The 12,173-nt window shown below is 41.3% G+C and overlaps 1 protein-coding gene and 1 long non-coding RNA gene across 6 annotated transcripts in view; one reads left to right on the forward strand and one right to left on the reverse strand.

Moving 5' to 3' along the window:
- LOC129043796 (uncharacterized) overlaps positions 1–9,896 on the forward strand; it is a 58,013-nt gene extending 48,117 nt beyond the window's left edge. Inside the window, exons 11-12 of the long non-coding RNA XR_008504528.1 lie at positions 5,206–5,249; positions 9,600–9,896. This is a non-coding gene — a long non-coding RNA (uncharacterized LOC129043796). The remainder of the gene's footprint in view (positions 1–5,205; positions 5,250–9,599) is intronic.
- The window catches only part of ASTN2 (astrotactin 2), a 999,842-nt gene that overhangs the window by 129,664 nt on the left and 858,005 nt on the right, over positions 1–12,173 (reverse strand). The window lies entirely within an intron of this gene.

The following is a 12,173-nucleotide window of genomic DNA, read 5'->3' on the forward strand; positions in this document are numbered from 1 at the left end:
TAAACATAGAACTATTTATTCCTAATAAAATCTCATGGGAAAACTCAACAGGTAAAGGTAAAAATTCTGCTAGTAGCAGGAACTTAGTAGGCTCAAGCTCTCATCCACTAGAATTTGCCACCTCAGTGATTCCTGGGGTGCCTCAAAGTATGCCTACAGTCTAATAACATCATTTTGAAAACTGCTGATCTAGTCCACACACACTATTTTGAAAGGAGAGAAGGGGAGACTTATCAGAGCTCATGTATCAAGTCACAGTGGAACTGGGATTTGAACCCTTGATTCCTGACTCTCCTCCCAGTACTCCACCAGCTAGATGACTCTGCTATGTGTTCTGGGGTGAAAAGCCCAACTCAGGAGTCAAAGCAAAAATAAAGATCCCAAGGCCTGGTGCCCTAAAACTTGGCATCACTAGGGATGAGGTTTGGGGCCAGACACTCTGATCCAAGCTGCATGGGCACAGTCAGTGGGCATGCACAACCTCTGCAGGGCAGTCAAGGGTTTTTCTTGGGATTTTATGGCTTACAGTGGAAATCCATGAAATTATTAGTGTCACGAAGAGAATGGGAAAGATTGCAGCGAGGTTGGCTAGCAGGACTGAAGGTGAAAAGACTCACTACAGAGAAAGTTCAGGCAGCATCAGAGGATGAGGCCAGGTAAGACAGAGAATTGAAGGCTTCCCCTGGCTGGATATCTTAAAAGATGTCTGAGTTAGGCTTAGGCAAAACCTCTTCCTTAAGAGCAAGTCCCCCCTTCCTCCTCTTTCTTCTTCTTTTTTTAATGGTTTGCTGGTTTGAGGAAGATTCTGTGGACCTGCAGACGTGCCAGGGAAGAAGCCAGAAAGTCTACCTTTGACTCTAAAACAAGAATTGTCAATAATCACTCTGACCTCACTTCATTTTAGTTTCCAAATTAAAAATAATAAAAAGGTGCAACTTTAGATGTTTATAGCATTCACCTCTAAAGAGCCCTAGGGGAGGGAGGGAAGTCCAGAGAGTACTGGCCCAGTGGTCACTACTTGTTTTCCTTAACTTTTCTCTTCTGAACTTCAATTTCCCTTCCTCTGTTATGTCACTGTTATCCTCGGCAGATATTTTCTGCACAGAAACGATGTGTCCAGGACAGTGTTAGGCTTTGCAATGGAACAGAAAACAAATGTGAGAAAAATGTTCCACTCTCAAAATGTTTATAAGCATGTAGCTGAGATGTAGCAGAAAGTGCACTGGCTTGGGGATCAGGAAGACTTGAGCCCAAGTCGAAATTTTACCTTCCTAGGCTGGTGTGATGGACAAATCACTTCAGCTGGGCCTCCACTTTTCCACGCATGAGGTAGGGACCACAGCACCTACCTAGCACACCTAGCCACATTGCCAGTACTCAACAAAGGTTATAGCCTCTTCTCCCTCTCTTAGAAAGTCTGGGAAAGTCAAACTTGGGGTGAACCTGTCTTTTGACTTTCTGACCTTAGGCAAAAATTGAAGTTTTAGAAAACTGCTGTGGAAGGACAAGATATCACCCTCCAAAGGGTCTTCTATTAGCTATGGGTGGATGCATCTAAAGGTATAAGTTGCTCAGTGAGCACTGAACGAATGAATGAATGAATTAATTAATAAATGAATAAATGAACAAGCTACCCACAGTCAAAGTTCAACATGCCTGTGACTTATTTACTTTTTAGTTTTTATAATTTAGCACAGATTACCTAATCACTTTATCACTATAGTAGTTACTTTAGTTCACTTAACTCTCATGTCCTTCTTATGTATGATGGAAAAATATGCAGTGGTAGATAGAATGCTGAATATGTATGATCTCTCTTAATGATACCACAGAGACAGTGTGTTGCTGTGAAAAATATGTATAATATTTTTCTCAAGAAAATCCTTACCTATGAGACCCTATACATGGAAGGTGAATTGTTTCTTCAAAGAGGCAACTTGGTGGGTGTTAAGAAGGCAGGGAGGACCCACTTTGGGATCTGGTGTCAAGAGTCTACTTCTATCATTGTCACAGGTTTGCTGTGATCAGAAGCCGGTCCTTTCCATAGTAAAAATCATTCTATTGTGTTACATGGTATTTACGAAAGTGTGGAACACATCAGAATCAAATCATTTAATGCAAAGGAAGCCTCCCACACTTTCTAATTTTCTTATAGTGCTTCATATTAAGTCATGAAGGATGGCTTGTTTTAGTGCTAATATGTCCTCAACACCTCTGTAATATTTGCCAGCCTCCCTTTTTTAAAAGAGGGAGAACAAGGCTCTGGCTCAGAACATTCCAGAGGCAATACTATCTGTCTAGAATTTTATAAAATTCTTTTGTTTTCACTGTATTGATTTTTAGAGTTATCTTCTATTTATGGCATGTAATCCTGGTTTTCCATTTACCGGTAGTGTTACATATTTCCATTTTGAAATCATTGATTTTAACCAAAAATAAAAAAAGAAAGAAGAAAAGAAAGAAATGAGTCAATTTCAAGAAAAACACATTAAGTTAATAATATCCCAGGTATGGAAAAATTGTGAAGGTGATGCTCAGATGAGATGCAGGAGACACTGTGCTTGTTGATTTTCCAGGGTCTTTTCGAGGAGGGAAACTGAGATTATCTGTGCACTGCAAACCCTGAAACTGCCAGCCAGAACATTCTAATGGAGATTAAATGAACTTCAGTTTTCACGACAGTTTCTGGGAAAATTAGTTTCTATAAAGTGATACCCAGATATTCATGAGCAACTATTATCTTTAATTGGTGCTTGTAAGAGAAAAAAATGGGTCTATAGAGACTCTGAAAAGGCTAAAGTGCCCTTTAACTTTAGAGGCCACAGAAAACAGCCCACAGTGCCCAGAGGCCACCTCAGCAAGAGGCTGAGGCCCTATGTGTTCTTCGAGCTCCCCCAGTTTGCGCCTCTCTGCTCCCTGGCCAAGAAGAGAGACAAGGCCAGCTGCACAGGCCGGCCCACTTTCGCACTGCTGAGATGTCTGAGCCAAAGTGAGCTAGGGGCCCGGATTCAGGCCTCTTCCCCTGTTCTGTCCCCACTCCCAGTTTGAAATATAGCAGAGCAGGAGGGTGAAACCAGGACAACCCTAAACTGTAGAGAATGGGTTTAAGTGAATGGGAATGGGCTTTCCTCTCCCGACTCTGTGCAGTCCACCTCCCCACCCTGACCCCACCCCAGGCCATCAGAGCTCACAGAAGACCTCTGGCTGAAGCTGACCTCTGGGAAAGCTATTGGATAGTGCTCTGAAGTCTGACAGAAAGGAGGATATCCCAGCTCTGGAGAAGGAAGGAAAGGAAAGGATGATGGATTTTTCCATGGATTTAACATTCACTGAACAATAAATGGGGTCAGCTGAATTAAAAAAAAAAAAACAAAACCACACACACACACAACCCTGCATCTGACAGCTGAGTGACAAGAGCTGCTGGCTGTGGACTGAGGAGAGGCCTCGGGGTGCAGAGGTGCAGAGAGGGAGAGATAATTATTCAGGATAATTAGCATCTTGGGTTAGAGGCTGCTAGTTCTGGGATGCACATGTGTTAGTATACTGACCCATCATTTGGATGCATCATCAACTCACAGCATGGCAGCACCAGACTGGGCAAAAACAATTGACATTCATCCATCCAATCCTCTATTCAACAGCACTGCATTCAACACCTACCATGTGCATGGCTCTGTGCTATGTACTGAGGATACAGTGGAGAATAGTTCAGACACTGTCTCTGCCCTCCACATACTTCATCTTCCAGCAGGAAAGATAAAAATATGAATAAATAATTGGAATGAAGCACGAGGAGTGCTCTGAGTTGAGTGCTCAAGTCCTACCTCACCTTTGGTAAAAAGCTTCCAAGAGACTGGGAAAAATTTCTTTATACTTCTCTGTCTTGAGTTTCCTCACTGGTGACAAAAGTTGGGGTGGAGGAGAGGTCCTACATCCATGGTTTTTAAGCCGTAGGGCTCTTTAAAAGTGCCCAGAGGGCTGGACATGGTAGTTCATCCCAGTCCTTTGGGAGGCTGAGGTGAGAGGATTGCTTGAGACCAGGAGTTTGAGACCAGCCTGGGCAACATAGCCAGACTCCACTTTATTTTTCATAAATAATTAAATAAAATAAAAGTCCCCAGAGGCTGTTGAGAAGGAGACTTCAACCAGATCTCTAAGCCACCTGTTTTTATTTTGTTTCATACATCGGGATTTTCTAAAATTGTGTTTGAACAAATAGTTCTGCTGAAATATATACAGAGAAAGTGAAAAGAGGTTGACAATGACTCAATTTAACGATGACCAATATTCCTTCCAGCTCTAGCTTTCTAAGACTGTAGTGACCCTAATGTCCCTAAGTTTAACCCCATAACTCTTTTATAAGCAAATATAAATCTATGACCAGACCCACATATTGAAGTAATTTTCTACCCACTTTATCCATTTGTTTTTCTGTAAACACCTAGAAAGCTGAAGTCATTAGTATATATGTACACACACATATATATGTGTATATTATTTATGTAGAATACATAGATACAGAAAAAATGTAGATGGAGAGATATGTTAATATGTTTACTACTGGGTTTAACTAAGTGTTGTTAAATTCCATGATATATTGGGAGGTCGAGGCAGGTGGATCACAAGGTCAGGAGATTGAGACCATCCTGGCTAACATGGTGAAACCCCGTCTCTACTAAAAAAATACAAAAATATTAGCCGGGCGTGGTGGCGGGTTCCTGTAGTCCCAGCTACTCGGGAGGCTGAGGCAGGAGAATGGCATGAACTCAGGAGGTGGAACTTGCAGTAAGCTGATATCACGCCACTGCACTCCAGCCTGGGCAACAGAGCGAGACTCTGTCTCAAAAAAGAAAAAAATTCAGTGATACAGTGGTTAAAAGTACAGAATTTTGAGAGTACATCACTACAACTTCCTAGATATGTTATTTGGGAGAACATATTTAATTTTTCTGTATCTCAGTCTCTTTTTTGTAAAATGGGAAGAGAGATGCCTAACTTCTCAGTATTCTTGAATTAAATGAAAGTGTCTAATTTTTGCAGTATTCTTGGATTAAATGAAAGTATTTATAGCACACAGCATGATATGTAGCAGGTAATAGAAGCCTATAAATAATATTTCCCTTCCCTTTTATGGCCCTTCCTAAATGCCAAGAGATGGATGGCCACAAGTTTCTTTATGTGTCCTTCTTGCTCTCAATCTAGATGGAGACATGGCTGCTTGGAAGTTGTCCTTAAAGGAACCACAGGTTGGTACAGAAGTGAAAGTACTATAATTTGGAAGATCTTCAAAATAACTCTTTTGACATTGTGGCATGTATTTTCCATACCTTTTTCCTAAGTGTATATAAAGAATGTAATATCTTCTGTCTTTGAGCAATTATAAACCCTCAGGATGAAAGAGCACAGTGATAGTACAAACAAATAAAACTTCATAACAAACAAGCAAACATAGAACTCTCATGTGGTTCTTTGGGTTTTCAACAACTCTGAACTTGCATTTGCTTCAAGCACTGCCCATGTTCTAAGAGACTGTAATTGAATATACATTGTTCGATTTTTGTTTTTTTCACTAGTCCCATTACAGAGCTATAAGCATAGAAATAGAATGACCATGTCCACCCTGTTGATCAGTCTTTTGTTTCAGCAAATGAGTACTGTGATCCCACTATGGACCATATCCTATATCATGGGGGCTGAGATGAAGGGCAGAGTCCCTGTCCACACAGGACTCTCAGACTAATGTCAGCACACAGCCCCCACCCCCATCTTGAGTCCCAAAATTCAGCTGTGATGTTGCAGACAAGCTGGAGACTTTCAGATAAGATAACAATACAAATAGCAGCAGTAGTAGCAGCTTCCACTTAGCAGGGCTTACTAATATGTAAGAATCTACTCTAGACCCTTTACATTTTCTGTCTCTGATTCTCTCCATACCTCTGCAAGACAAGTATGGTCACTACTTTTTTTTTTTTTTTTAACTGCACTGAAGAGAAAAATAAAAAAGTGATTTGCTTAAGGTAGTGCAGTCAGTGAGTGATTGAGCCAGAATTACATAACAGGGTTCCCTTTTCCTCTGGGGACCAAGAGAGCTTATGGAAGGACATGGGCCATCTCTCAGCAAGATGACACTGCACAGTCACAGGCCAATGACTTGGCATTGCTTTGGCCCAGGAATTTCAACTCAGAGAAGTAGACTCAGGCAGCCCAGGAATTTTAGGTCCGGAAAAGTCATGTTTCCTCAGAGATGCTTGCTTTTGTCAAGCCAAGGGTTCTGACAGGGCTATACTCTCAGACCATTCAGCTCAACCTCAATCTTTAGTACCTACGAGACACAAGGTTCACCTATCTTGATACAGTGAGACACAGAAGAAAGAGCCAGGGCTTGAGTTTGTCTGAGCCTCAGTTTCCTCAGATGTAAAAAGGATATGAGAATATACCCTTCTACACAAGACTGATGTGATAACGAAATAAATTATCTAAATGGCCTGGCACACGGTAGATACTTAAGAAATGCTCATTCTCATTCATTTAATATTTATTGAGTGTCTACTATGAGCCGGTCACTCTTGTTGGTGCTTAGAACATACCAGTCAGCAAAACACGCAACAGATTGTTGCCTTTATGCAGGTTACATTCAAGGGTAGGGAAGCAGTTCTTACCCGACTCTACCTTATGTACTTCCTTGCCAGGCAATGACAAAGAAGCTTGCCTCCTGGTGAGGCCTACACCCTGTGGGACTGGAGGAGATCTCCCCTCCTCTTGCATATGTGTTAAATGTTGCAATCAGAAAGACCCTTGGAAACTCCACTCTGGGGCATTTGTTACACTGTAAATCCCTTGCCCTAACCTTATTCCGTCCCACAAACCAATTTAGAGAGCTGAGACCTTGGAAATCTCATCAGACCAGATGGATGAGAAAATCATCTAGGGAGAGGAAATTCAACAAACATATGCTGAATACATCTCTAGGCAGAGTCCTATGCTTCTGGTGCTGAGAAACAGGCTGAAGCACATACACAGTTTCTTTCACAACTTATTTGGAAGATAATTCTTTTCTGAATTAAATTACGATCTATGGTCTTTTTTCTTTACTCTCACTTAGTGTGATTGTATATGTACATGTCTAACTGCAGAAGAAGGAAGTATGATGATGGGGATGTTGACTGCGAATCCAATGAGAATGTTACAAAATATATGGTGTATGCACTGTAGTGCCTTTCTAAAAATCCAAAAAGAAATTCTGAATCCTGATCACATCTAATACCAAGGACTTCGGATAAGGACCTTTAGTACTAATTTCCTTATTTTGCCTGGGAAGCTGAGCTTCAAGGAACCTAAGGAACTTGTCCAAAGTTACATAGCTAATAAGTAACAGAATCAGGATTTGAGCCTGGGAAGTTCGACTTAAGAATCTGTATTTGTGGCCTTTATATTATTCTGCCTTCTTATTCCTTGAACTATTAATATGAGCCAGGAGCATTTTCTTCTTCCTCTTTCTTCTTAGTTTACTCTTCACAACACTCTAAAAGGCACTTACTATTATTGTCGCTTTTTATTGATAAAGAAACAATTGTACAAAGCAATGCTTTTAAGGTCTTGCTGGTTAATAAGTAGCAGTACTCGGATTTGAACCCAGGATGGTCTGGCTGTAATTCTCTTATTTGTAACTATTGTACTATACTGCCACAGGCCAGTGAGGTCCCAAGTGGGCTGCAATTAACATTGTAAATGTTAATTGTGTAGTTAACAATGTGTAAATGTGACTTACACATTTCTTTGGCTTATATACATTGCCTCTCTTGCCTCCTTGCAATTCATTCTCCACATAACAGCCCAGTGGTATTTGTAAAGTAAAATCTCATTACATCACTAATTCACGAGCTCTTTCACTCATTCCATAAGCCTTCATGCCAGGCACTTTTCTGGTAACTGTGGAGGCAGTGATTAATAAAATAGTCTTACCCCTTACGGAGCATCAAGCCAGCCAGTCCCCAGATTTCCATTATATTTAGAATAAATCCAAAAACCTTAATATTAGACCCAGTGGATCTGGACTTCCCTATCCTTCCTCCCTCTTCTTCTTGTTCTTCCCCTCTCTCTCTCCTCCCTTCATAGTAACCTTCAATAAGTTTGTCTATCAGTCCATCATTCCAGCTTCCCTCCAGCCTCAAGTCTTTAGCACAAGTGAGCTCTTTCTTCTGGATGGTTCTTCCTTATACATTCATTAGTTTTATAATTCAATTGATGTGTTTGTCTCCTACTAGACTGCAAGTGCCATGTGGTCAGAGCTATGCCTTATCTTCTTGACATATGTGTCTTTAACCTCTAGCAAAATGTCTCTGGGACCTTGGAGGCATTCAATAGATATTTTTTGAATAGTTGAAGGCATGAATATTATGTTAGGTGCACAGAATTAAAGTATTAATATTTGGGTCTGGAAGGGAGGTGGAGAGGGAAAATAGTCAGAAAGCTTCTCAGAAAAAGTTAAAGTTATTTAAACTACACATCACGACTGGTATTTGGCAGAGCAGTCAGGAAAGTTTCCACAAGAACAGAGAAGAATGTACATGTGTTGTTATGCTAGGATGGGGTGGACATAGAGACATCTAGATGAACTCTGGGTAGTTTGTAAAGATGAAGCTGAAAGAGGGTGTAGGGAAGATAAGGCTGGAGGACTAACATGTTGAGAACCAATGCTTTAAGAGAGAGAGAGTGTGTCCCTGCTTCAAACTCATCCCATGAGCACAAGTTGTCCAAACACTCGCACCCAGATTCCCTCTTGCCTAATATCCTCTAATCTAGTATGCATCGTGATGCATTTGGTCATCTTATGTCTCTCTCCCCTGCTATGCTAGAAAGTTCTTGTGAACAATGGCTAGAACTCAATCATCTTAGTCTCCTCAATGCCTTGACTGAAAAGGGCCCTTGGTAGAAGTTCAATAAATCTTTATTAATTTAAATGAAATTCAGGTAGAATAAAATATATTGAGGTAAAATCAGTTATATTTTTCTCATTTCTCCATTATACCAGTTATCATCTTTCACTTCCTAAAGTCTGGCTGGATCATCAGGTGCCAGGTTGAGAAAAGCCATTCCAAATCAACACAAAGGAATTACACAAATTTACACAAAGGAGACAAAGTAGACTACCAAAGAGAAAAACAGAAACAGAGAACGACTTTGAGAAAGACACAAATAAAATGAAATGGAGAAAACAAGAGTCTCCTTGTCAAAATCTGAAGGAGCCTGTTGGCGTCTCCCACAGCCCCAGGGAGCAAAGATAAAGATCCCATCCCTATGAGTATCAAGCTGCATCTATTACATACCACAGCTAATTTAATTGTTACAGCATGAACTGACCTGCCAAACTTTTATTGTTGAGACTACTTGAGAAGGTAGTTATGGAGGGTAAGAAGGAAAGCCATGTCCTTGTCCTCCATTGGCCTGGGACATAGGTGTCCCTTTTTCATTCCCTTGACTTCCTCTCAATTCACACAATTAGGATTCTTCATATTCCTTTAGGAATTCCCTACTGGCCAGGAAAATGTTAAAATGTTGGGTAATTTCTTCTTCCTGAGAAGCCCTTTTCTCAGCAGGCAAGCAGGAGGTAGAAATCAAAACCAGGGTGGCTGCCTCGGGCGATGAAGCTAGAGTGACAGAGGTTGGCTGAGGTTAAACCAAAGAACAGTCCAGAAGATGGGAGAATCCCAACAAATTTTCAGTCATATTTCCCAAAGTGGGTTCCTGAAAATTGTTCCTTTAGAAAAAGCATCATAGTCAAGCACATTTAGGAAACTTTCCTTAACAATTCCCGTCTCTTTGAAATTCACAAGCCCCTTTGACATATTAAAGTTTCTGAAAAGTCATTGAATAAAGAAACCTGTTTACATTTGATTAACCAACATTTTTCCAAACTAACTAGTCCCAGAACTGTTTTTATATTCTACGGCTCATATATTAGCATTCCACTGGACTAATGTTCTCCTGTGTGGACTTTGGAGATCAGGTTAAGGAGAGGTGAGCATAACCTTGACAAGTTAAAGCATGCTTCTTGGGCTGGGCACGGTGGCTCACGTCTGTAATCCCAGCACTTTGGGAGGCCTAGGCGGGCGGATCACCTGAGGTCAGGAGTTCAAGACCAGCCTGGCCAACATGGCGAAATCCCATCTCTACTAAGAAAAAAATACAAAAATTAGCAGGGTGCCTGTAATCCCAGTTACTCAGGAGGCTGAGGCAGAAAAATTGCTTGAACCTGGGAGGCAGAGGTTGCAGTGAGCCGAGATCATGCCATTGCACTGCAGCCTGGGTGACAGAGCGAGTGACTGCCTTATTTTAAAAAAAAAAAAAAAAAGAATGCTTCTTGGAGAAAGCAAAGGTTATGAGTGATTTTGAAAAATGAAGGATGAAGAGGTACTGATTAAGCTGAAGACAGAGGGAAGGTTCAGAAAGCTCATGTGTTCATTTAATACTGGATTTAATAAATATTCATTCAGTGCCCACTCTGAGCCAGAAAGTATGCTTGGTCTTAAAGACACAGAGGGTGACCAAGAAAGGCATAAGCCTTGCCCTCATGGAACTTGCATTCTGCAGGAGAACAGATGTAAGCAGACCATCGCAGAGTAATTTTTCTATCTGGTATGACAAAAGAGAAGGGGGGTCTAAAGATTAGGTAAGAATTCTCCCGGCCTGGCCGGGCACGGTGGCTCACACCTGTAATCCCAGCACTTTGGGAGGCTGAGGTGGGCGGATCATAAGGTCAGGAGATAGAGACCATCCTGGCTAACACGGTGAAACCCCGTCTCTACTAAAAATACAAAAAATTAGCCGGGCGCGGGGGCGGGTGCCTGTAGTCCCAGCTACTCAGGAGGCTGAGGCAGGAGAATGGTGTGAACCTGGGAGGCGGAGTTTGCAGTGAGCCAAGATCGCGCCACTGCACTCCAGCCTGGGCGATAGAGAGAGACTCTGTCTCAAAAAAATAAAAATAAAAATAAAAATAAAAATAAATTCTCCCAACAGAATAGCAAGGAAAGAATTTGCAACAGGGAAAACCACATGAACAATGGTCTCTTTGTCATCCTCAAACACATCAGACACGCTTCCATCTCAAGGTCTTGCACTTGCTGTTCCCTCTACCTGAGGGAACTTCGTTCCCATCACCTGAGATGCTCTTTGTTCAGGTCTCTCACCTCCTTCCGGTCTTTGCTCCAACATTGCCCTTTTCTGACTTACTTATTTAAAACTAGACAGCCCTTTCCCTCATCTAGCACAGTTGTCTTTTTTTTTCTGCTTTTCTTTTTCTTCTGTATCAATTATCAACATCTGATAAAATATTTATTTTGTATTTTTTTCCTTTTCCTGTCTCCCTTTCCTTCTAGAATCATCTTTTAGAGCTGAGTGAATGGTGCCTCTGGATTGCATCTGCAACCTCACATTCCAGACTGCTGGCTCCATGAAGGCAAGGAGTTTTGTCTCTGGTTAACTGCTGATACCAGTGCCTGGTACATAGTAAGAACTCAATAGATATTTGTTGAATAACTGAATTGGTAAGCAGATAAAAAGCATGGGAGATTTTAAGGACAAAGAAGAGAGGTAGAGGACAAGCATTTATATACCATAAACTCTTTGCAAAGCACACACATGGATTACAGAACTAGTTTAAGATTGATATTATATCTATTTTACAGTTGAGTAAGTGGAAGCTCAGAACGGTAAAGTGACTAACCCAGTGCCACACATCAAATAAGTAGAGAAGTCCAGAGTCGAACCTAAACCTGATTCAAATAGTTAAAATGACATAGACCTGATTAACTTTTAGTGATCTCAGGTGGCTCTTTGGGTGTTGCTCTTCCATGTTAATGCACTTCTCCGCTGAACTAAACATGTGGCTTTCTGAGGTGGCCCAAAGTGCATGGAACTGATTGCCTCCCAGTTATGGTGTTGATAAATAATGGCATGGCAACCCTTGGGGCTGGAGATGACTCAGCAGACCAGAGCTGGAAAAAGAGCCCATCTCTCCCCACCCTAAACATCTCATTCATTCTCTAATGTCAGGTGCCTTGCTACCCCCATGCTGGGACAGTTAATAGCTCACCCAATAAACGGGTGTGTAACAAAGTCTACTGCAAGGCCATCACTACTTGCAGTATCAAGTAATGATACTTGCATCAACT

This window comes from Pongo pygmaeus, chromosome 13 (genome assembly GCF_028885625.2).
Source record: "Pongo pygmaeus isolate AG05252 chromosome 13, NHGRI_mPonPyg2-v2.0_pri, whole genome shotgun sequence".
NCBI lineage: Eukaryota > Metazoa > Chordata > Mammalia > Primates > Hominidae > Pongo > Pongo pygmaeus.